Source organism: Ochotona princeps, chromosome 19, assembly GCF_030435755.1.
Source record: "Ochotona princeps isolate mOchPri1 chromosome 19, mOchPri1.hap1, whole genome shotgun sequence".
NCBI lineage: Eukaryota > Metazoa > Chordata > Mammalia > Lagomorpha > Ochotonidae > Ochotona > Ochotona princeps.
Genome location: NC_080850.1, coordinates 3,361,472 through 3,388,317, shown reverse-complemented (window position 1 = coordinate 3,388,317; position 26,846 = coordinate 3,361,472).

Here is a 26,846-nt window from a genome sequence, read left to right as displayed (position 1 = left end):
TTTAGAGACTCCGCACCTGGTAGGATGCCCAAAGAACTCAAGAGTGACAGCCAGCTTATCCCAGGTAGGACACGGCAATGTCCCAGGGAGCACCTACTGTGTGCACTGCTGTCGGGCTGTCTGCTTTCCTGCCAGAGGAAGAGTGCTGGCCTCCGTGGAATGGAACGGGGGGAAAGGACAGCTCAGAGCAGGGGAAAGGAGGGCCCTGAGCAGAGAGAGCCTCGAACCCAGGACCTCTGTCTTCCAAGGCTGTCCTCTAAGCCCAGCTCACCAGCACATTGAAAGGAGCTCCCGTGCAGTTCCGACTGATGTCGAGAGAGGCCCTCTATGGGGCTCTGCAGAGTGGGGCTGCAGAAGCTCCAAGGAGCAGTGACTCACACTCAGCGTGCATGTCCCTGGGGGTGGATGCCCGGCTCTGGAAGCCGCTTAGTTCGTCCATGAGGGAGACCCCTGTGTCCTGTGGCGTCCTGCCGCGCTCATCCCTCACCTGCACTCTGTCCTCCCTGCAGAGACCAAGGACCTGGGGCCTGTGTGTCTGGAAGGCAACCTGTACAGAAGCTTATTTTTTTAATTCAACGTCTAAAAAGCACTGACCCCATGCCAGGTGCCCATCTTCGTGGCTGGAGACCTGGAGCTGGCCTGCTTTCCAGGAGTTCAAGACCTCTGAAAAGGGGGAGAGGGTCTTTGAGTTGAACGTTTGGAATTGTCCTCGTGTTGGAGACGACTCACCCGGAATGCAGAGGAAGACGCAGGAGAGAGCAGAAGGGTCAGTGTGGATTGGGCTTTGCAAGGGGCAGGAAGCAGGCAGCTGAACTCTGCTTCCCTAAGGCTGGGCTCCCTGCAACAGGATGAGGACAAGAAGGGAGGCAGCCTCATGGCACTCGTCTGTCATGTGTGAGCTGTGTAGTTCCTCCATCAGGAGCAGGGAACTTGGATTCTGCCAGGTGCCATTTGGATATTTACAGCATCAGCATCATGCAAAAGGATCAACTTCAAAATCAGCTTGCTATTGATTGATTGGATTTCCGGCCCAGCCTGCTGTTGCCTTGGCAGGGCCTGACACTCCTCACCCTTGCAAAAGCACTAAATAAAGTCAGCAGTGTGACAGCTGTGTGTGCGTGTATGTGTGTACATGCGCACACATGCCAAGATGTGATATACGGCCCTACAGGCAAGGGGCCAAGCTGAGCAGACAGGCACAGAGGCAGGAAGCAAGACAGAGGTGGCACTTGGAGTTAGGGAAGGTGCTGGACTGGCTCAGGCTGTGATCTTGGGGAGACAGGCCAACCTCATCAGCATCTTGGAGGGGCAGCTGGCCCCAGGAGACACCTGGTGCATAGTGCGATAGGGTGGGCCCATAGAGAAAGGAGTGATTTCCTCTGCAGTGAGGGAGGGTATGAGGCATGAAGATGGCTCTAAAGTTGGAACTTGGTTGTGGGGTGGGAGTTTGTCACATGGAGAAGAGGAGAGTAGTGCCGATGGCAGGACTGAGAGCAGGGAGCACCTGCTCTCCTGGCTTCCCAGCCTCTGTCCCCTGCTTCGTGTGGTCATCATACCCTGTTTCCCCCCTGGGAAGTCTCCGCTCAGACGCTGGGTTTTCTGTGGAGTTGATCCCATGCCCCTTCGTGCAGCAGTAAGTTGGTGCTGCAGACCAGGCCAGCGGACCCACTCCAACCACACAATCATTGGCTTCATGATGGACGTGTGCTCTGAATCAACCAATGAGAGTCTGCCCTGGGACCCTTGTGGGAATGCCTGGGGGTAGCCAGCATGAGCGGGTACCTGCATCCAGCAGAACAGGGAATATATTTAAAAGATTTCTTCTTCCCTTAAAAAAAAAAAGAGAGATTTATTGAATTTGAAAGGCAGAGTTTCAGAGAGAGAATCTTCCATTTACTAGTTCATGTCCCAAATAGCCGCAATGACTGCGGCTGGGCTGGACCAAGCCAAAGTCAGAAGCCAGGAGCTTCTTCCAGGTCTCCCAGATGGTTGCAGGGGCCTAAGCACTCAAGCTGTCCTCTGCTGTTTTCCCAGGTGCAGTAACAAAAAACCGTTTCAGAAGTGGAGCAGCCAGCACTTGAAACAGGGGCTATACGGGACGTTAGTGTTGCAAGCGACAGCTTTACCTGCCGTGCCACACGCCAGCCAAAACACTGCTTCAGCGCTTCTGCATGTCCACCCCTGTCTTTGCCACTGAGCATTTAGTTACATAAGCTGGCAATTTTCCCCTTTTATTTAAAAGTATTTGAGCTGCCTTATGGCACTTGTGACCTCCAGGGCTGCCACAGAGGGTACAAAGATCTATATCTGGAAGTTGGGCTGTGTGTGTGGGAAAGGTAAGCTGCTCACACTGAGCAGGCTGTGTCAGTAGACAGAGCTGCAGAGGCAGAACATGGCCAGGTCTTCGGAGTCGGTTGTGAAACGAGCAGGGCCCGCGGGAGCCGGGGAAGGGTTTGAAACAGGCAGTGGTGTCCTCATGTCTCTGTGTGTGGACTCATTCTGTTTATACAGAATGTGTTTGAAATCTAGAAAGAAGTCCAGGCAGAGTGAGAGCTAGGCGTGTTTTCTTCTCCAGCTTTGCAGCGCGACGGTGCTATCCAAGGTACTGAGCTCCCCAGAGGCCTCTTCCAGGAAAGGGAGCCAGCTGAGTCCTGTGGGAGGAGATTGGCAGGCTGGCTCAGGCCCTGGACATGCCACTCGGCTCTGTTCCCTGCGTCTCAACGGGAGCAGTTCGTCCTGTGCCGATCCGCTGGGTGAGCTCACAGACCACTCGTGTACCGAGACAGCACCCCCAGCCCTCCCACCTCCAGAACCAACCCATGGGTCTTTGTGTTTGCCTCTGCCTGGCCTGAGGAAATGGAGAACTGATAAAGCTGCAAGCAGGCACCAGGTGATAAGCACCAGGGAACAAGTGCTTGGAGACTGGACTTGTCCCAACAAGCGGAGTGACTGGCATGTGCTCACAGGCTTGGCGGGAGGTGGCATCATGAATCCCAACTGTTCACCCCTCCCCATAGCTAAGCTGTCTTGGTCATCTTTTCATCATTATCAAGATGACTCACCCTAGAAAGAAAAGAGGCCTTTTCTGTTGACAGTTTGGGACATCCAAGGGCATGGCGCCTGCACTGGCCACATCTCAAGAGGGTCCTCTGGGCTATGGCACATCATGGGGGACAGCAGCGGCAGGGATGTGTGCAGGATGAGTGGTGCCATATCTCCATGTGGGAAGCCAGAAGGAAGAAGGAACTGGTGGACCAGGATCAAGCTTACACAACAGCCCTTTCATGAGTGCCGCCTTAATCCTCTCTGTAGGGGAGTCCTCCCAGTTGGCCTGGGAATCTCCCACTAGACTCCACCTTTTGAACGAGCCACCATCTGACACCACCACAGCGAGGACAAAATCTACCCAAACCTCAACTCCAACCTTTGCCCTGGAATGTTGGAGTCCCGCCACTGAAAGAACAGGATCCATTTTCTTGACCTTAGCCATGTTCACATGGCTTGCTCTTCCAACAGAGTGTGTGCAGAAGTAACAGGCAGCCCTGCTGCCAACCTAGACACTGGGAGCCAGGGTCGTCTCCGTGGCCTCCTTGCACCTGCCTTCACGGCTGCAGAAAGCGTGCGTCGGAAGGATTGTTCTCTCCCACCTCTAACGTATCTCATGAGCAGAGCCCAGCAGCATTGCCATCGAGGGAAAATACAGCAGCCCTGCTTTGAACATGGCTAGACATTTTCAACACAGCTGTGGTAGAGGATTTGGTGAAGGAAGGCCTTTCTTTCTACAGGTCTGTCTGTGACCACACAGGTCACATAGCCCCCCCAACCAGCCTTGGCAGAGACAAGGAATGACAGCTTATGTTTCAGATCAGGGGGGCAGTGAGCTAGTCTTCAGGTCGCTTCCAGGCCACTGCCCACGTCTACCCCTAGAACATTCTGTTCATTTTTAAATGATTGGAGCAACAACTACAAAAGAAAGAATACTGTTTTATGACATGTGAAAATTCCATGAAATCTGAATTTCAGTGATCAAAAATAAAGTTTTATTGAAAGCCAGCCACGTTTCTTCATTCATGTCTTGTCTGCCTGGGGCTGTTTTCGCACTACAGCTCACAGGGCTGAGTCACAGCGATGGAGGCTGTGTGATCCACAGTGCCTAAAATATTTACTTTCTGATCTTTTACAGAAAATATTTACCAGCCGTGTCCTAAACTAGACGGAAGGTTCAGCCCACATTAAGCCATGACCTCTGAGAGCAAATATTAGCAGCATACACCTGAGGCTATGGGCCTGGCGTAGAGTGCGACAGGAGTCAGCAGGTGGGATTTCAGTGTAAGTTAATGTTTCTCCAAGAATGCCATGTGGGATGGCTTCGCATGTGCACAGTCTTAGATGACACGGGAGAGGCTCTATTTCTGGCAAGCAATGCTGATCTTCTACTTAAGGCACAGTCTTTATTTCCTGTTTCTAGACATTTTTACGTGTTTGCTTTCATTTGATTTGAAAGGAAGGAAGGGAGGGAGGGAAAGAGACAGACAGAGAGATCTTCCATCTGCAGGTTCTCTCCCCCCAAATGCCTGCCACGGCCAGGACTGAGTCAACAGCCACGAACCCAATCCAGGTGTCCCCTGTGAGTGGCAGGGTCCCAAGTATGTGAGCCACCCTTTGCTGTTGCTAGGATGTGCCTCAACAGGGAGCTAGATCAGGAGCAGACAGTCAGGACACAAGCTACGTACTTCAATAGAGAACACAGCCCCACTGCCCCAGGTAGTGTCTTAACTGTTGAGCAAAACATGCACCTTTGGTTTCCTTTCTAAATGTAGTTGTTCGTATAAAAATAGTGAGTTCAAAGACAACTTAAATGATGATACTATGTTAGAAAATTTATTAAATTAATCATCAGTCAGATGTAAGGAAATGTGAGGGGAAAATCACAAAGGTGGAAGACTGGGGACAGCACTGCAGCCCAGCGTGTTACGCTACCATCTGCGCTATGGGAATCTTAGATGAGCACCAATCTGAGACCCAGTTGTTCTACTTTCAAGGCTGCTTCCTGCTAATGCACCTGAGAAAGCAGCAGAAGACGGCCTAAGTGCTTGGGTCATGCAGGAGACATAGACGGAGTTCCTAGCTGCTGCCTTTGGCCTGGTCCTGCCTTGGCCATTAAGGCCATTGGAGGAGTGAACCAGTGGATGAAAGCTCTCTGTGTGTGCTTCTGCCTCACCTCCTCTCTTCAGAACTCTTACCTTTCAAATAAACAGTTTTTTTTTTTAGGCAGTACACCAGAGACTGACATTTGGGAAACATTGATAGAGACCATGTCCACATTCCTTCCATCCATGACTGCAGAACATAACATCAAGCATGTCACATCTGGGAGGGCGTTCTCCGAATCGGCATCTGTCTCTGCCGTGTAATCCAGGATAAGGGGCTTTGCTTCTGCGGGCCCCATTCCCTTTGCTGCGGAATGCGTGCAACAGCCCTCCCCTCCCAGGCTTCAGGGACCCTGTGGTCACCACCATCAGGGGCACCGACCCCAGCCCTTCAGGTGGGTCCCCTCACATCTTCTCAGAAGACTGAGCAGGGAACAGGCGGGTTACAAGAGCTGCCCACGGAGGTGTGGGAAAAGTTTCGAGACACTTCGAAAGTTCCTAAGAGGTCCACCGGGAATTCTTTGCCTGGGTGTAGATGTGACTTCTAAAACCAATGTAGGGCCCAGCGTGGTAGCCTAGTGACCGAGGTCCTCACCTTGCATGTGCCAGGATCCCGTGTGGGCTCTGGTTTGTGTCCTGGTGGCCCCTTTCTCATCCAGCTCCCCATTTGTGGCCTGGGAAAGCAGTCAAGGACAGCCCAGGGCCTTGGGACCCTGTGCCCATGCAGGGGACCTAGGGGAAGCTCCAGGCTCCTGGCTTCAGATTGGATCAGCTCTGGCCATTGCGACCACTTGGGGAGTGGGTCAGCGGATGGAAGATCTTCCTCTTTATCTTTTCTCCTCTCTGTATGTCTGCCTTTCCAATAAAAATAAATAATAATAAAAGAAATGAATATTGTGTAAGTAAATAAATAAAACCAGTGTAGCCACTGACCTCCAGCGTGAGGCTGAGACCAATCTCAAGTGCAAGAGAGCAGGAGGTAGATGCTCAGCTGCTGAATCCCCCCCCCCCCCCAGGTAACTCTGCCCTGCAAGGGCCTCTTGTGGGCCAAGCAGAGTCCTGATCATTTCAGCCACTTGCAGGTGGAGTTTCTGTTATGTGCAGCCCAAGAATCCTAAGTGATATTGACTTTGATCCTTTATGTTCTAGCTCAAGTAGCTACTCGTACTCCGGCGACAGATCCTCCAAATGGCTATCATTCCACAGACTGCACTCTGGAAGCAGGTGTCTACAGCAGGCAGGACGCCCGTGTGGGGGCCTGAATGTCCTCCCCGCATCTTCCTGAAGAATAACACTCCACTGTATTGAGCAGAGTGCTGCGCAGTAAAGGATGGCATCCTTCATGCTCCCCTCGCAGCCAGCTGTGGCCAGACGACTGTGTTCTGTCTGATGATGTGCAAATGGAAGCCCAGGAAGATCGCGTAAGGGAGCAAAATCAGCCAGGATCGCGCTGTGTCATGTCCCTTTCTCTTTCCTCCTGCCACCAGTAGAGCTGTGATGGTTGGAGCTCCAGAAGTTCTTCTTGGACCTTGTGAAGACCTTGGGGGCGGGGTTTCTGCACAGCACAGCACAGGAGTGGAAGAAGCCAGGGTCCCTGGAGCTGCCATCCCCACCCTGCCAACGTCCTAGGAGAAAATAAACTGTGTATTTCTACTACATACCCAAACGATCTAACCCTCACGGACACTGAATCAGAAAGTTCTTGTTTTTCTTTATCAAGAGCCTAATGCCTGCAAACATGTAGAAGTGTGGCTAGAATGATGTCCAGGTGCACAAAGGCTTTAATGAGATCTTTGTTGACATTCAGATTCACCAAGGGAACTCCGAGCGGACAGGAGCATTGAGAAAAGCTTTGTGACGTGCACTTGACTCAGAATCAGTGCAGCAAAGCCTCCCAGGTGGGCACCATTGGTTAGTCTGGCCCTCTGTTTTGATGCATGAGGAAATGAAGCTGCTGAGAAGGGCCTTGGGCAATCACTTCGCTGTGTCAGCAAGCCTAGAATTCACCCTATGCTGAGCGCCCCGCTTTCTTTGCATGGTGATAAAGTCCCCCAGAAGAAGGGTTCAGGGCTTTCTAGTTGGCTGCACCCCGCTTGCAGTGATGGGTTTCTGATGGGCGGCCAGCTCAGATGAACAACTCCTCTGTAGAATACATAATGCAAATGAATGCATAATGGAAATGAGGACAGAGGTGAGTAAAGGAAAAAGTCCAAGTCCCCAAGCTCTACCCAGAACCTGCAACGCAAGCAACGCGACTGCTAGCGTTGCAAGGCATTCCCCAAGTTCATGTGTTGGGAACTTGAACCTCCATGCTGCCATGAGGCAGCACCTTGAAGGGACTCTGCCCTCCTGAACAGACTCCTGCCATTAGCACAAGAGTCAGCTCCTGATGACAAGAGAATGGCTCAGGGCCTCTCTCCGCCCCTCACTTGCCCTTCTGCCATGGCTGATGCAGCAAGAAGGCCTTGGCCAAAGGCTGGTCCCTTGACCTTGGATGTCTCAGCCTCAAGAGCTGAAGGAAATAAAAATCTCTGTCCCTTATAAATGACCCAGCCTCAGCTATTCTGTTGTAGCGGAACAAAATGGATTAAGACAGTGGCCTACTTCCCACCTTCTTTGGGGGGGTTTACTGACCAGCTTCCTCATTTCCTGTAGGAAAGGTGGGAGCCGTATGGCAGCAAGGTGGTTGATGCAGTCACAGCAGAGGCTCTGGAGGTACCTGGGCTTGCATGATGACCCAAAAAGGAAGACTTTTTGGAAGCCTGCAGGAGGGGTATCCGTTATTGGCAGAACCTTATCAACGTTTTCTTACTGCTGTTATTAAGGCAGCCAGCCTGCCCCAAGCTGATGAATTTTAAAAGAAGCAAAAAATATTTTTTTCAAAAACCTTAAAGCTGAAGGAGTAATGAATGTTTAAAAGCTTGGCTTGTTTGAAGCTTCTCTCTGTAGCAGATTAACTCATTCGCTGATTATGGATTCAGGGAGAGAGAGAGAGAGAAAAGAGTTATTAGCAGACTTGAAGAGCCATGTCAGACATGAAAACATCTCTGACCACTTGGTTCTTGGGAGACCCGGGTGAGGTGGGACCTTCTCCACTCTCCGCGGTCATTAGGGGAGCTGCACTCCACCTGGCTCTGTGAAATGGTGCTGCTCAGCCAGTCTCCATGTCCTGGTCATCCACTGTGGGACCCGCCAGGACAGATGGTCTGTTGTCGCCTGTCCAAGCATGATCTCTCCTGCCTGCCTGCCTGCCTGCCTGCCAGCTCTCAAATCTTCCAGCTGGGCCAAAAATGCTTCAGGGAGCAGGGCAAAAGCAGACCTTGGGGGCAGTGACTTGGGTCTCATTGGCTGGGAGAAGCAGGCAGCAATGACCCTAGAAAGCAGAGAGAAATCTGACCCTGGTGGCTCCAGGGATAGAATGAGGGAAGCTCCATAAACGACAGAACCATTCAACCAGGCAGGAATGAGTTTCCTGGCAGGAGAGGTGTGTGGACAGAGGCCAAACGGCAGCCATACAGGAAAGCAGGACGGGGAAGTCTGCCTAGGGTGAGCATGGGACTCAGCAACATGGAAGGAACACTCGCTGCTGGAGAACTCCTCAAAACCAGCAGTGAGCACTCAACACCTGCTACAAAGGCCCATTCAATCAGCTTGACAACTCTGCGTGGTAAGGCCATTGGTGCCCCTGCCCAAAGATGCTTAGAGAAGGCAGGTGGCCCATCCAACATCACTCTGTTTGACCTAGGTCCAGCTGTCCCCCTAACCTGTGCTTCTATCATTCTGCATTGTGCTCCAACTGAATCCCATCAGTGGCAAGCAGGTCAGAGGTGCTGGCTCATCCACCATCACATGAATCACCGTTCATTGTTGGCTATGTTCCATGCGTGTTGCAGCTCCATCCAGGTGTTCACATAAAGGAACTGACCTCCAAGACCCAAACAACCTGTGTGTAGCTGCAGCAGAGCAAGCCTGGCTGTGCCCTTGGACTCTGCATTGTCTCCTGGTAATGTTTACTCTTCAGACAGGGGCAAACATTCACCAGTACAAGAGGAGAGAGGGGGCAGCCCTGGGACAGCCAAGGGAAATGGCAGAGCTCTGGGATGCTCTGAGAAGGGATCCTTGGGGGCTGTCTACAGAATGCAGGAGGCAGCCCCTTGCTTGGCTGGTTGGCACAGCAGGCTGTAGGGTCTGAATCAAGGCATTGCTCTTCTCTAGGGATAAGCCTTGGCTTCAGACAGAGCCTGTAGCTCCACAGGCTGAATAGACAACCTGAGAACCGAAGGCATGCGGAGTTAAAGAATGTGCCTCCTCAGCAGTTTCTGAGCTAGGGTTGCTGACTTACCCTTCCTGACCCAGAGCAACAGGAGGATGGAGATTCCTGTTGCCTGCCAAGCCTTGGGTCCCAACTACTCCGAGAAGGAGCTGGAATGGACCTTGAAGCTGCTGCCTCTGTGCCCTGCTTTTATTTGCACACATTGGTTTTCTACCACTAATACCTGCAAAGGTCCCAGTTCCCAATCATCTGCCAGAGCAGCCCTCTAAAGCCCCCTCATTTGCTCTTCCACTCCACAAATATCCAGCACCAGCAATGGACTCATCCCCTCGTTCGGCACGGTCGTCAACAACAACCCTTGTTACTCTGTAGTGGGGCTAATGACTCCAGTGAGCCAGCAGTGTGGAAATAGCTCAGACATGCTCCCACACCCTGCAAAGGCCAGGACCTCCATAAGAGTCCCTGCACTTGCTGCCCTTGGTCCAGGGCATCAGAGCAAACCCTAACTACGTGCGTTGTGTGTCTGAAGGTCCTGGATTTCCCACCGTCCTGGCACCTGTCACAGTTTAACAGGTTACCATGGTATCGCTCCCCAGTACCCCGGGCAGCGGGGACCACCATCTGTTTACACGGCTGTCAGAGGAATTGATGTCATGTGAAATTGTCAGCTCAGCGGAGTGGGAGGAGGAAGAGTGGGAGGCTCTGAAAGCTTCCAAGCCATCCCAACTCATTTCGATCAAGAGTCACTTCTCCCCTGGGGAGGGGAGGGAGGGGGGAGCTGGGAAAGAACATTTCCTGTGAGGAAGAAGCAGGTAGCAACAGTAATGATATCAATGACAGGAAGATTCTGAGTTTTCACATCATTTATGGTTCACAGATCCTATGGGCTCTCAGCCCTGGAAGGGGTGCCTCACCCTTAGCTCCATTTTGCGGATGTTTTGAAATAGAAAATGGAGGCTCAGACCTATGAAAGTCCCTGTTACGGTCACAGAAAACAGAAAAATCAGATCCAAGAGGAAAAGCTCCCCCACTCCTCGAGTGAAGATGCTAGGAGTTTGCATTCATTGGTACCTAATGCTTTGTTAGTGGTGGGGGTGGGGGTGTCTCCATCCCTAAATCCCTCCGGGGCAGGGAGACTAAATCAGCACCCCTGCGTTAGGGAACCAGTGAAGGAGCCTGGGAAGCTCTGGGCAGACGGAAACACAACCTTTTGAAATTCCACTTGTCTTAGGTATGCCAGCAACGGCCAATTTGCTGTGAGCTACACCTGCAGAAAGCAGGTGGGGCAGGATATGAAGAATGCTGGACTGAGAGCCGTGAATCCTGGGTTCTAATTACAACTCTGATAAAACCAATTCTCCAACGAAGGATGGGACAGCTTCTTTAAGAGACACCTGCATAGCCCAGGGAGAGTCATCAGGGAAGAGCGGACACCTGTTACTTGCTTACTCAGTATCTTCCCCATCCCCTTCCTTTGGAGCAGTCTACCGATTCTTCCCAAGGGAGCCCAAACTCTTCCAGGCTCACTCCACTGGGTTTTGGACAATGCTAACCCATTTCAAATGACCCAGATCTAATCCAACTCCCAGATGGCCAGATCTGCTGTAATGAACAATATCTCAACCCCTAGCCATGCTGATGGGCTCAGGCAGAAGTACCTGACACCAACCAAGTCCACGAGCGCTATGCTGGGCAGCTAACAGGTCAGACGAGGCTGCCATCTCATTACTGCAGCAGCAGAGCCGGCCCAAGAAGGGTGCCAACTTCAGGCAAGCAAAACCAGAAAAGAAGAACAATGGATTGTTTTTTCTCCTCTGGATCCAACAGAGTCTGAGGCAGAATCCACTGCCCAGACACCAAGCAATATTCTTTGCCTTTCTGGTAACACTAAGTGAGTTAAGTTTGTTTTCACTTGCACATGAAGTCATCCTGGTTGGCTCATCCCAGGTCTTCTGAAGACAAGAACCCAGTGGGGCTGAGAAACTCTCACAGGGGATCAGCCTGAGACCACCAGGGCAAGCTGAACAGCAGGAGCAGATCACCAACTTACCCTCCAAGGAGTATGTGGCTGATGCCCATGGAGGCCAGAATCTTATCACCAGAGGAGGGGCCAACCTGAGCTTGCCCACATACTCCCCATTGTGTACTTTGCTACACAGTGCCCATCCTCACTTCTGAGGAAACGCCAACTGAGAACTCAGCAAACAGAGTAAAAGGGGTCTGGAATGCTGGTACTGAACTGACCACCCCATTGGCCTCCCAGACTCCAGCTCATCCAAGTACTGCGAACTCTTGTTCAGCCTCTTTCTGGGCTGGCCCTGTTCACGCTTCTGCACCAGGGCAATTGTTTACACTTGGTTTTTAAGATGATGTGATTTTTTAAAAAATTATTTGACTTGAAAGTAAGATTTACAGAAAGAGAACACTTCACTGGTTCACTCCCCAATGGCCACAGTGATCAGAGCTGAGCAGATCCAAAGCCGGGAGCCAGAAGTTTCTTCTGGGTCTCCCATATGGATGCTAGGGCCCAAGGACTTGAACCATCCTCTGCTGCCTTCCCAGTCCATAAGCAGAGAGCTAGATCAGAAGTGGAGCATTCAGGACACAAAAAAGCAGCCATATGGGATGCCAGCAGGTGGAAGAGTATGCTATGCCACTGTTCTGGGGTGGGATTTGAGTGACAGCGAGGGAGCACCTAGCCTTAGTCATCCCTCATCCGACATCGCTGCCATCCACATCCACACAAGAAGGGTTTTGAAGGGAATGTTATCTATCCTTCATAAATACCCCTGTCTTTACTTCTGGAAGACACACACTGAAATGTTCGCAGGTGACATGAGGATATTTGGGGGGGTGTGTTTCAAACTGTCATAGAAGGGCAGAGTTGGCCAAGAATCATTGAAACTATTGATGGGTGTAAGATGTATTATCTTATCTCTCTACCTCTGTGCAAGTTAGAAATTTCCATAGTAAAATGGCAAAAAAAAAAAAAAAAAAAAAAAAAAAAGGCAAGCTCCCCTGGCCTCCTATCAGTGTGGGCTATTCTGACACGTTTTGACATGCTACACCCAAAAACTGAGGCAGGCTCAGCTGCAGAGAGGCAAGAAAAAATGTTCTAGAATAATTGGGCAAGAGAATAATTTGAGTTTGTGCTTCCTGTGGATTTTCCCCCCTCTTCCTTTCTCTCCAACAAGTCGGCAGATTGATTCTCGCCTAGATTCCAGGGAGGCTGAGGCAGGGGGTGGGGAAGTAAAAGCATTTCAGTCTTCGTTGAAGAGAAAGCAGAATTGTATGCAGGTTGACAAGACAGAAGTGGAAGAGGTGTTCTGGAGGTTGGGTGGGGTGTCACTTTGAGTCTTGCAGGAAGCCCCAAAACCACAGACCCACCAGTTCAGTAGCGCAGGGTGGCTGTTTGGGCAGGGTCTGGGGACAGGTCCATGGTGAGCAGCAGGAAATGATGCCCAGGGATGGCGGAGGTCTCTAGGAGGATTTAACCAAGTCTAAGAATGCAAGACCACACTGCTGATTTATGACTCAGCTGCTCCACATGCCAGCTACTCCACTTCTGCTCCAGCTCCCTGCTATGGCCTGGGAAAGCAGTGGTTCAAGGGCTTGCACCGCTGTACCTACATGGGAGACCTGGAAGAAGTTCCTGGTATCTAGTTTTGGACCTCTCTAACTCTCCTTCTCTCAAATAAATATAAATACATAAATCTTTAAAGAAACTAAAGTGTATGCCCTTTGCCCTAAACCCAAGGGTGAGCCCCTCTCACCTTGGCTGACCCAGCCTCCTGGCCTCTCACGTGGGGTGTGAGCTTAGATTTCAAGTTGATTAGAATAGCAGAAAGGGATACCTAACAATGGGCACACCTGAGAGAGGACATGGCAAAGTCAGAGGCTCTGGGGCCCTCACGGGAGAACTCTGATCTTGGGTCTGCTCCTTTTAAGCCGCAAGGCTCTGGGGAGATTTCTTCACCAGTCCAACTGCGAAAGGCAGGCCTAAAGGACCTTGTGGGAAAGCTGAAAATGAGGAGCTGCACCCCCACACAGCCTGGCCCCAGGGCTGCCTTTCACTTTCACTTCCTTCTCTTTCAACCCCTTGCATGTAGGAAGCAGCCATTGACATGGAACCGTAATTAATATGCAGTCAGCAGAGGCTAATTAAGAATTTATTTTGGCTCCTTGATGAAATGACAGTTTAAAAGTCTGGTTTCTCATTTCCTTGGTTGGCCACACAGGGTCCCCTGGAGTCCCTGTGAAATCTACAAACAGAAATAAGTCATCTCTGGAGCTGTGTGCCCAGCTGGTGAGCATCCTGCCCTGCACCTGCCCGCACCTCGCAGGGAACACAAGACCGAAAGACAGCTCCCACCTGGAGTCACGGCTCACTATCCCTGTTCCTTCCTTCTTCCGCTCTCCTCCCTCACCTCCGCCATCTGCCCTCCTCTCCCTACCTATGCTCCCTCGCAGGCCTGGCTGCTCTCAGCTGGAGCCTCCTCCTTGGTCTCCTTGCTTCTTCGGCCGCCCCTCCCCCCCCCCCCCGTCATGTCCCCTAGACCCTCACATGACAGCCTGAGGTCCAAATATAAAGCAGAACGTTTAAAATATTCATCAAAACCCTCCAATGGCTTTGTATTGGCTTAAAATAGAAGCTCACTCCCTATCCCGGATTCCAGCCCATCCAGCCCCTGACAATCTCCCTGTCTCACCTCATTGATCATCGTCCTGTTTCCTGTCTTGTGACCTCAGCCTTTCTGGCCACCTATCCATCTCCCGCACGCACACTTACTGAGTTGTTTCCTACACCTAAAGCCGCTCTGTCTTCCCACAGCTGCCTCTTTCTCTTTCCCCAGGTGTCTATTTAAATACTCCAGAGACACTGTGCCTGACCACCACCAGCAGCATCTTCCTCCCAGGAAGCACCCACAAGCCCACCATGGCCCCTGGGAAGGGGTCTGGGGGTCGCTTCATCTAACTAGCCTGGGACCGAGTGAGCTGCAAAGGCCACGGGTGCTCACCTCGAGCGTGAAAATCAGTCAGCAGGCAGATTGTGAGTTCTGTAGGGTCTGTTGGCTTTGCATTTTCCATAGAACGACACCTCACATTGACCTCTGGGGAAACCAAGCCTTAGGGGTTACAAAACCCTGGGGCACCACTGCCCTTCCTAGAAACTGACCCACGATACTGAATGGCATCTCCTGGACAGGCAAGTCCTGTCTCCTGCACCCCCTCTGCCAGGGGTTGCCCTGCTCCCCATCCCTTCTGGTTGGTGGCTGCAAGCTCCCGGCAGCCTTGTGTGGCCAGGAATCGGCTCTCCCACACAACCCTGCCTAAGCATCATCAGGTAGGAATCGCCATGGCACTGCCTCTCAGGCTCGTTTTCCCTTGATATTCCTCTAAATCTCCAAACCCCAGAAACTCCTTACGTACAATCCTGTGGGTTTTCTTTTTTCCCTTCACGGTGTTTATTACTCTGAAACAACTTCATTTGCTTGCTTACTTTTCGTCTTTTCCCTCGTTAGGACCTTCGAGTCCATGCCATCAATCAATAGCCTAACACGAAGATAATTGCCCACACTAGTAAATGAAAAAAATCTGCCAAGTAAAAACAAGAGATGTCATTTTGCATCCAAGGTGACATGTTTATAAAGCTTCCACAATAACACATATTCCCTCCCTCCCTCCCTCTCTCTCTCTCCCTCTCTCTCTCTCTCTCTTTCTCTGTGTGTGTCGGGGGGGCGGGGGGAGAAGGGGCTCATGTATTAGTAGATGTGTAAATTGGCACAACATCTTCAAAGGAATTTCAAACCTCAAAATACACATTAGGTGTGGCAAAGCCATTCTATATTTGATCTTAGCCAAAAGGCTGAGAAACAACGTTCCAAAGCCATGCTATTTCCAAGGTCGAGCCAACAGAACTTGTACCATGAGAAAGATAAGTAGATACAGTTCTCTCTAGTACAGCTGGAAACCATGGGCACTGTTTATACAGCAAACCCCAAAAAGACTGAAAGATGAGGAAAGAGAAGGCAGGGTGGCTGGAGACCAGAGAATCCCAGGGTGATCTAGAGCTGGGGTCCCTGGGCTTGCTTTTTTTTTTCCCCCTGCTATCCCAGATTTGAAGCTGAGGAAGAAAGCAACAGGTAAATCTCAATGGACACAGAAGACAGGGTCCAGCCAAAGCCTATTGCTGTGCTTGGGCACTCAGCCCACTGCTTGGCGCACCAGCAGCCTGTAGCAGAGTGCCCAAGCGTGAATCCATCTCCACTCTGCAGCCAGTGCACACTCCGGGAGTCACTAAACACTGGAGAGACCCCCATCATGAACATCTGGCTTTGACCAGTCCAGCCTCAGCTGGGGACATTCAAAGAGTGAACCCAACAGATGGCAGATCTGTGGGAGTGTGTGTGTGTGTGTGTGTGTGTGTGTGTGTGTTGAACACACTGCTCTTCAAATACACTAAAACAAACATTTTGTTTTAATTTGCTCTCTACCCAAAGATCCAGAAAATGATCAAACTAGAAAGTTAGAAAGACAATTAGCTTCCCTACTCCAGAAAAGCTGTAACTCACCCTCACCCACATGAGCAATGGCAAAGTAGGGAGGCTAGGTGTCCGTCTTGACCAGGTTGGAAGAGGCACTGTATCCCCTCAGGCAGCACCAAGGAAGGCCAAATAAAGGACCTGTGGTGTGGGTGGAGACTGCACAAGGAGCAGTGATGGAGAATCCCCATTCCTCTCACACAGGCAGGTTTCCATCGAGACCCAATGGAGCTGGAATTCCCAGGCTCAGCAATAATAAGATCTCCCCATTTTGTATGTCGAACAGACCAGGCAGGGAACCTGTCAGTAACAGGGAGGGGAACCCGAGGGGAACCCCGCCCCCAGAGTGATCTTCACCTTGTCTTGTCAGTACTTTCAAAAAGTCAGCTAAAACTGATGTTTTAAAGAAGATTGGAATCAGATGCAGTCTCGTGTGTTTAACATAATAACCAATGTTTATGTTTTATCCCAGTCGTTTGTAATACCGCGATCCAGGAAGATCTGAAGCCAAGCAAGAAACGGAAGTTAGAGGAGCCAACTGACATGACACATGTTAGAATTATCTAGGCGGGATTCTTAAAGTAGCCATGGTAAACATGCCTCACAATTGAGCAGGAATATGTTTGAAACAAATGAGAAACAATGAGCAAAGAAATGCAAGACCTCAGCAAAGTAACGGAAAATAAACAAAAAAGAGCATGACAAATTTAGAATTAAAAAAATACAATAACCAAATGAAAGGCTCAGCAGTTGAATGAAAAGAGGAAAGAATTTTGGAACTAGGAAACAGAACAGTAGAAATGATCCAGTCTGAACAGGAGAGGGAAGATGGTCATAAAATCATTAATATAATCTCTGGGACGTAGAGAACCATAGTAAGACTTTTTATGTCACTGAAGTCCAGAAGTAGAAGAAAAACAAGGCATGGCAGAAAAATTTCACAAATAACAGCTGAAGACTTTCCAAACTTGGCAAGAAGCATGAGCCCATAGATTCACAGCAGGTTGAGCCTTCACCGGACATACCAGCATCCTATATGGACATCAGTTCAAATCTAAGACGCTCCACTTACGACCCAGCTTCCTGCTCATGTGACTGGAAAAACAGCCAAATATTGCCTAGTTTGTGGGTCTCTGCACCTACATAGGAGACCTGGACAGAATTCCATTTCAGGCTTCTGACTTTGGCTTGGCCAAGCCTTATCCGTTATGAACATTCAGGAGTGAAACAGAAAATAAAAGATATCTCTCTCTCTCTCTCTCTCTCTCACTGTTCCTTTAGGGAGTGAACCAGCATAGGGAGTGAATGCATCATGTATTACATAGTTTTTCAGTAAGTGATGACCTGTATGCATGATGGTGCAGCCATAGGCGGTACCACCAGTGGCACAGCAACCATCTCAGTTTGTGTAAGCCACCAAGAATACGTGAAATGCACTGTAGCTTTTGCCATGAACTGTTCACAGCCTTCTTGTACTAAGTCAGAGCACATCCTGGGATATTTGAGAATGACAAGTACAAAATACACTATATTTTTAAAAATTGAAATCAAACAGAGCACAAACAGTGAAAGTGATGGCTTGCGATCCAGCTATCGCTTCTAACCCTTGTGCATATGCCCATGGCAAGTGGGCTTTTACCTAAAACTTGTTGAACTCCTTCTTTAGGGGAGCATTAGCCTTACAATTCTAAAGGAAATTGAAAGTAAGTTACCACAAAAGAAAATTAAACAGAAAAAGGAAGGGAGAGGGGAAAGTGCTGGTGTATTCTTGGAATTGTGTCTAGAAAACATATGCAACCTGTCCTCCTTATATCGATTATAACAAATCAGGCAAAACTTAACATATCAAACCGTACAAACTGTGCTTTCATAGCACAATGGAATAGACCAGGATTCTATTGATTAAAAAAAGATAGCAAGAAAATCCATGAATACTTGGCTATGAAATGACACACTTCTAAAAAACAAGTCCATGGATCAAGTGGTAGTCTCAAAGGATGTAAAGAAATACGTCGAAGTGAATGAAAACAGAAAGAACATGTATCAAAATTTAGTCATTACTCAAACAGCGCTAAGAAGCGTACAGCACCAAATGCATTCACTAGAAAAGAAGAAAATTCTCAGCGCAGTAATTATGGCTCCATCCCAAGAACTTATTAAACAAGAGAGAATAAAATAAACCCAAAGACAACTGAGAAAGAAAATTATAAAAATAAGAGCAGAGATCATTGCAATTGAAAACAGTAAGGCAATAGAGAAACATTAAAGAAAAAAAAGCATGTTTCTTTGAAAAAAAAAATCAATAGACTCGACAATCCTGAGACAGGGCTCACAAAGGAAAACAGAGAGAAGGCACGACATGCTAATGGCAGGAATGCAACCAGGGAGATCACTGCAGACCCCGGAAGCATTGTGAAGCAGGAAGCGACTGCAATCGCGCTACTCACACACACTTGGCAACTTAGATAAAATGGACCCATTCCTTGAGTAACACAAGCTACCCTCATTTTTCCAAATAGGAAATAGGGCATTTGGATAGCCCCATTCAAGACAGTAGATTCATAATTTTAAACCTTCTAAAAAAGACATCTCCAGGCCCAGATGGCCTGAAGTCTACCAAATGTTTATAAAAGAAATAACACCAATTCTGTACAACCTCTTCCAAAAAAAGTAGAAAGAAGAACTTTTCAATTCATTTTTTTAAAAAAAAAAAAATAAAAAGATTTATTTTTATTGGAAAGGCAGAGAGAAGGAGAAACAGAAAGATCTTGCATGCACTGTTTCACTCCCCGTTTGGCTGCAACAACCAAGACGGGGCCAGTCTGAAGCCAAGAAACTGGAGCTTCTTTCAGATCTGCAGCATGGGCTCAGGGTTCCAAGAACTTAAGCCATTCTCTTCCACTTTCCTAAGCATATTAGCAAGAAGCTGGAAAGGAAGTGGAGCATCCGGGCATTGAACCAGTGCCTATATGGGTTGCCAGTGCTGCAGAGACTACCACACCATAACACCACCCTCTCAATTCATTTTATGAAGTTAATGTTTTACCTGAATAACAAAATCAAAGATGAATACAATACTAAAAGAGAAAAGGGTAACAAATAAATATCCCTTATGAATATCAACACAAAAGTCCTTAATGAAATACTAGTAAGCAACATTTGCAATATATGGAAAGTATATGCTATAACCAGACATTGTTTCAATATTTCAAAATAAATCAACGCAACCCACTGTATTAACAAACCAAAGAAAAAAATCACATGATATATCAATGGATGCATCAAAAAATATTCGAAGAAACACAACCTCCATTCATGATCCAATTCTCAGAAAAAAATTAGGAAAGGGGATGAATTTCCTCAGTTCAGTCAAAACATCTTCACAAAATCTACAACCCCATGGCAATTCATGGTGAAAATCTGTTTCTCTGTAAGATCAGTAAGAAGGCCAGGATATCTGATCACACCACCTTAGTCAACACAGAGCTGAAAGTTCTAACCACTGCTCTAAGGCAAAAGAACGAAACAAAATCGACTAGAAAGAAAATTGTCAATATTTCCGATGGAAAAAAGGCAAACAGAACTTCGAGCTAAAAAGTGAGTTTGGCAGGATATTAGGATAAGATAGTCATATAGAATTTTGCACACATCTGTTTTCTAGTAATGCACCCCCAGAAGCCAAGAAATACTGATGTGCAAACCCAGAAAAATACATAAAGTACTTACAAGCTGAATGCTACGCAGCACTGATGAAAGGAATGAAGCAAGTTCTAACTCCACGGAAAGCCAACTGTGTGCACTGGTTGGAAGCTGCAACAACGGTGTAAGGGCATTAGTTTTCTCAAAAGATTGATATGTAGATTTGGTACACTTGTTAACAAAATCCAAGTGAGGGACAAGGTCATTCTAAAATTTCTACAGGAAGACAAAGGAGCCAATGCAATCATATAAAAGCAAGAAGAAACTAGAGAAGTTAGTCTATTTGATATCAAGATTTATTATTTGGCTACAGTAACCAAAATTGTGTATAGTGGTGGAGGGTTAACACAGACCAACAGAACAGGTGAGAACCCAAGAAAAGACCCCCTACATCCTACCCACACATCTACTCAGTGGCTGTCTGCAAATGGTGATGGAACCACTGGACACTCGTGGACAAAAACGGAAGACAAGCAAGAACTCAAAACTGATCACAGGTTTAAATGTAAACTGTTAAAGTCTAACATGTTTTGAAAAAAAATGTAGAACAAAATTTTCAGGTTCTGGAGCCAGAGCTAGGAAAACGCAAAGGTTCAACACCCAAATTCCAGCCCATGAAAGGAAATGCTGATAACCTGGACTCAGAAAGTCCTTATTAACAGGATAAAAGACAAGCTGCCGACTGGGGCGGGGAGTGGGTAGGGGAATATTGCAAAATGTGTACCTAACAAAGGACCAGAAAGATGATTTTATATCTAAAATAATCAAATAACGATTGCAACTAATTCTATGTATGTATGTATCAGAGCTTCTCGAACTCATGCTAAGGGGAAGAAGCCAGACTCAAGAGGTTGGACGTCTCATAATTCCAAGTGTTTAATTTTCTAGAAAGACAAACCTGGAGGAGGGGCGGGACAAGTAAGTGTTGATGGGAGGGAATGTGATGGGGAGGGGACGTAGGGAGGGATGTGATGGTCAATTTTTCATACTGATCTTGGCAGCAGTAGTTACAGGCCTAGATGCATTTGTCAAAATCCTTAGAATTGTAAGCTTCAAAATAGAGTGTTTATCATATATAAATTAAACTGCACTTAACATCACCAAAAATCTCTGTATGAGTGACCAGCACTGTGATGTAACACATAAAGCTACTGCACCACCAGCATCCCATATGGGCTGCTCAGTTTTCAATCCAGTTCCCTGTTACTGACCTGGGAAAAACAGCAGAGGATGGTCTAAGTGTTTGGGCCGCTGCTGCCTACTTGAGAGGCCCAGGTGAAACTCCTGGCCCCTGGCTTCAGCCTGACCCAACCCTGGCCATTGTGACCATTTAAAGGGTGATTCAGCAAAATGAAAGATTCTTTCTCTCTCTCTCTCTCTCTCTCTCTCTTTCTCTCTCTCTCTTTCCCTTTCTCTCTGTAACTCGCCTTTCAAATAATAAATCTTTAAAAAGACAGACATGAAAAATCCCTTTCAGAGCTTAGCAATAAAGTAACAAATAATACAATTAGAAAATAAGTCATGAAGATTTCACCAAAGAGGGGAGACAGATGGTGAATAAACCCGGGGAGCGATGTTGAGCATCATGAGCCGCTGGGGAAGCATGCATCACAAACAGGGAGTGCTAGCACTGTGCACCTCTCAAGAACTGGAGATAACGGCACCTGCTGCTGAGGATGCAGGCAGAGTGGTGATGGCAACTGAGCATACAGCTATTAGATGACCCGCAGTCCCATTATCCTGGGCACCGACCCCAGAGAAACCAAACCTTATGTTTAAAGGGAAAACAAAAATCTGTGTGAATGTGTGTAGTGGTTTTGTTCCTAATAGCTCAAAACTGGAAACCACCCAGACATCCTTCAATGGGTGAACAGTTCAACAAATTGTTCGTTATCGCTCATACTATAGGAAAATGCTTAGCAATAGAAAAAAAAAAAGAGGTACAAACTATTATAGCACACAACAATCTAGATGAATCTCTAGAGAATTTCCCCGAGTGAAAACGGGCGATGGCCCAACATTGCATATTGTAGGATTCCATATGCAGCATCATTGGAATGGTGACGTTTTATAAAGGGAGAACGGTTTAGTGACTGCCAAGAGTTAAGACGTGGAATGGGAAGAAGCTGATGTGGCTATAAAAAGGCAGCCCAAGGACAGGAACGTTCTGTTACTTGATTGTATCAATGTCAATATCCTGGTTTGGATATTACCCTCTGATTTTGTGAGATCTTGAGGAAATTGGAACAGAAGATCCAAGGACTCGCTCTGGATTGTTCCTTTCAAGTGTAGATGCAAATCGACTGTTATCTCCTAACAAAAACTTCATTAAAAATAATAATATGATTTTTGCAGCATGGCTTGTAAGGTAGGAACAGTCAAAGCTGTTCCTAGGAGGGGAAAGGCTGGCCGTAGTTCAGGAAGATGGAGCTGTGTATCTTCGACCTGAACAACCACGTTGCACAACTGCTTGAGGCCTGACAGCGTTTAGGTTAAGCGGCACAGTGTAGGTGTTGTGTAGGCCACTTGCCCCTGGCGGTGCCATTGTCCTCAAGGAGTCAGACATCAATGCTTGCAGGCTGGAAATGGTCACACTTCTGGGGGCTCAAGCACAGATATCCACAGAACACATCAGCAGAAACACGCAAATGCTTCCAGAAGCCCACGGGAAGGGGATTAAAAGATGCTTACGGTAATGCCAGTGAGGGTGGAAATCTGTGTGTCTCAGGAGTCTTCAAAAAGTTTCTGGGGAAGACACCTTATTAAAACACACACAAGACACAGATTTTGAAATTCTTTTTGCAAATTAACTTGATTTTTAATTTCATTTCTCCGCAACCTTTCCGAAGCTCTCTCATATTACTTCTCTGTCGTATTAAAATGTGTCATGAGAAGGGAAGAGGGGGGATGGTGGGGAGAAATGCCTCAAAAATCTTGTAAGAGTGACAGTGAGCCCGGCGCATAGCCTAGTGGCTAAAGTCCTCACCTTTCATTCTTCTGCTTCCCATATGGGTGCTGGTTCATACCCCAACTGCTCCACTTCCCTTCCAGCTCCCTGCTTGTGGCCTGGGAAAGCAGTGGAGGATGGTCCAAAGCCTCGGGACCCTGCACCCACATGAGAGACCCAGAAGAAGCTCCTGGTTCCTGGCTTCGGATCAGCTCAGCTCCTGAAATTGCAGCCACTTGGGGAGTGAGCCAGCGGATGGATGATCTTTCTCTCTCTCTCCTTTTCTCTGTAAAGCTGACTTTCCAATAAAAATAAATAAATCTTTTACAGAGAGAGAGAGAGACAGAGAGAGAGAGAGAAACATGTAAGAAAGGCTTGAGAAACCCTTGGCTTAGACCAGAATTTCTTACCTCAGCATCACTGACACTTAGGGCTAGCTAGCTGTCTACAGAGGAGCTGCCCCACTCTTTGTAGGGTACCTAGCCTCCTTCTACCAGAAGCTGATGACACCCTGACCCCTAGCTGTGTTGACAAGTCTCCAGACGTTGCCAAGGTCTAGGAGACAAAAGGTGACCAGCAGCAATGAAAAGCCTCAGACACACACCAACCCCCAGCAGCATTAGCTGTGATGGATCCACAGCGCTTTCGTTTTTGACAGGGAGAATATATTCAGGGCTTACTTGTGCTATTAAAAATTAATTTTCAAAAAAAATAGCTCTCACTGGGAAATGGACTGCTGCAGGAGTGAGAGGGGAGGTCTGATCAGCCCCTGAAGCCTGAGACTCTAGTCCAGCCTGTCCCCTTTCCTTACAGCTCCAGAGCCATCTCTGGTCCTCTGTCCCCTCTCTGTGCGCACACACCCCCTCCCTCTGACATGCCCCACCAGCCCCGCGGCATGCCACACCCCTCTCTCTACACTCCAGCAGCTGTGTCAAGAATGCTGTTTGCGTCTCGTCAGTCTAGAAACAACACCTCATACCTGGACCCCAACATCCAACCTTGCAGGCAGCTCCCATCACCTCCTCACTAGACTCCAACTAGTCTGTGATGTGAGGCTGGGGTGCTTGGCAGAGCAGATGGTTGTTGGCCATTCACTGTCCCTCTGCATCTACTCTTCTCCACCTGCTCTCAGTGGAGTTCCTTTTGCCCTCAGTGTTCTGGCTGGCGCAACCGATGTCCAACACCAGCTTAGGAAGGGAGCAGGGAACACAGAGAGGTGGGCATTTAGTCCCCTGCAACTTTTCACTTGGGCCTTGTGCTGGCAAAGTCCTATTGGATGTCCTCTCCCCTCAGTCACAGTTCTTGCAGGATTCCAGTAACCACCCCTGCCTTTTGTCTCTTGAGACCTAGGATGGTGACAAATTCTCTAGGGCTACATTGTTCCTTGACTCTTTTTTTTTTTTTTTTTTTTTTTTTTTAGATTTTCATTTTACTTTTATTACAAAGTCAGATATACAGAGAGGAGGAGAGACAGAGAGGAAATGGAGCTGTGCCGGGATTAGAACCGGCGACCATACGGGATCCTGGTGAGGACCTTAGCCACTAGGCCACTCCGCCAGGCCCTGTTCCTTGACTCTTTAACCGGCCTACACAGTATAAATACTCTCTCATTGTGTTCGCTCATTCTTCCTGAACGGTTCGTGACAGATCCCCCAACAGATCCACAGGCCCCAAGTCCAACATGAGAAGGCTGAACCGCATCAGCAAACATGTACCAAAGCTGTGTGATGCTATTTTGTTGTTAACCTTTGGGAAACCCCAGTGGACAGCACTAGTAGGACTATAATATGGGAATGATTCAGCAGAAATTCACTGAATAAACATGGGAATGGCACAGTTATAGTATAGACAGATGGTAAGACATAAGGATATATAGAAGGGCAGGCGGGAAGATAGGCAAGTGGACAAATGCATCCATGGTGGGTAGGTGGGTTAAATGGCTGGATGGATGGATGAATAAGTGGATGGGTGGACAGGTGGGTTAAATGGATTGATGGATGGCTGGCTGGCTGGCTGGCTGGCTGGCTGGCTGGATGGATGGATGGATGGATTGATGGCTGGATGGATGGATGAATAAGTGGATGGTTGGGCAGGAGGGTTAAATGGATGGATGGATGGAAGGACATACAGACCTTCACTCACAAATATTAATTAAAAAAAGCTGAAGTTTCTTGAGTTTCACCGCTCATCTAGCCCAATACTGAGCCCTTTATATACGTTTTGAAAAAAAAAAAACAAACTCTTTTCCTTTTATTCACCATCAATATAGTAATGCCCCCTCCATACACCCAAAGTTTCACTTCCTACAAATTAATTGAAAAATTCCAGAAGTGAATTATTCGTAAGTTTCCCATTGCACACACTGTGGGTAGTGGGGTTTTCTGTCCCCCTAATACCCACGAACCTTTCTCTCACCTGTCGTATCCACCATATGGAAGTCACCCACCACCTTCATCATCTACTGGCCATCAGGGTCATCGGACTGTTTCAATCACAGTGTTTGTGGTTCAAGTTACTTTTATCTTACTTAATAAGGGTCCCTAAAGGGCAAGATTAGTAAGTCTGGCAAATTTGATAGGCCAAAAAAAGCCATAAAATCCTTTGATGAGAAAGTGAAACTTCATTAGAGGTCTGCATGCCCAGGAAAGAGGCCCATCACTTCCGGGGTGCTGCCCTCCCTAAGCGTGAGGTAACCCCTGGGGGTTGGGAGATGCCCCCTTGGGGAAAGCTGGGCTGTTGCACAGAACACAGGAGACAAGCTCAGAAGTGTGTCTTCACTCACAAGCTCCTCACGCAGACACCACGTGTGGCTCCCACAATCGTACTCACTTTTGACATCATCCGACTGGAGTTAGCATCCAGCCCCACCAGATAAGAGCTCGGCCCACTCCACCCATTTAGATGCCAGTAGAGGTCATAGGCTGCCACTGCTGCTCCCGGGTGACTTGTCTGAACCAGGCCTCCCACAACCCCCTCCTAGGGTTCCATTCCTTTACTGAGTGGGTCCAAGAACTCCAGGAAACCTGAGATGTATTTACCCACCTGCCATAAAGGACACTGTAAACGACACGTGTTCAGCTGTGCAGAAGCTGCCTGATGCCCGTTGCGTGTCTGATCCCATAAAACCCTCTTCACATAGACAGGAGTGATGACATCATCGGCCATCTGCCGTCATCTCCAGTGCCTCTCCCTCCCTGGAGGCTGAGGGGTGGAGCAGCGAGGTCTCACTTTCTAATCACATGAGTGCTTCCCTTGGCAACCAGCCCCCACCCTGGGGTTATCCAGCAGCCCTCCAAAGCCCCCTCTTTACAGCAAAGATGCTCCAGCCACCCAGGACACTGCCAGAGATCCAAGGCAAGGAGAATTTCTTGTGAGTGCTGTAACAGGAACTGGGATCCAAGACCGCGTGCTGGAGTCCAAGCTTCTCCCAGTGCCCCTTTCTGGGAGAGTTTCAGGATCCCCCCCGTCTGTATGCCTGATTTCCATCACGCTGTCCCCTCTTCATTGCGCTCTAAAGCCAGTCGGCATGGCAGCCACATCCATTACCGTGAAGAACGAGAGGCTGAGAAGGTACAATTCACTAACAGAAAAAAACCCGACTCAATCTCCAACCAACGGGTCCCCAGAGCATGCAAAGCTACACACCGCCAAACCCAATGTTTGCCAGCAGCGGGAGACCATCCCTACCGGCCTCTCCTGTCCCATGCACCAGGCCCTAGGTGGCCCTTGTCCATCCCTGCCTGCTTCTCCATTCTCCCCCCACCCCGCCCCCCAACGCCGCATCTCCACCCCCTCCAAGAGGACCTCAGGCTTTCATTTTGGGAGCCCAGGGAGCATCAGGTTCCGCTAACCTGGAAGCCAGCAAGCTCTTAGGTATCACTAGGACTGGTGGGAGCTCTTAGGGTCTGGAGAGAACTCTCTTAAGCTTGGCCCAGAACGTCCCCAGGCACCTGCTCGCCTAGGAACGCCTCCGGGGATGGGGGCAGCGGAGGAGTGGGCGGAGACAGTCTTGGTTTTGAAGATGGGGAGGTTCCACCACCACCCCACAGCGGGGAGCAAACCCGGCAGAACAGAGCCTGGTGGGAGTCCTCCACCACCTGTTCACCTTCACCTTTCTCACAGGTCTGCATGGGCTCCGGCCAGCTCTGTGAGGCCTGCCTAGCAGGATGGCTCCCCCTTCAGCTTTGGCAAATGACGAAATGGAAGCGCAGGAGATCATTACCAGACCCATGGGA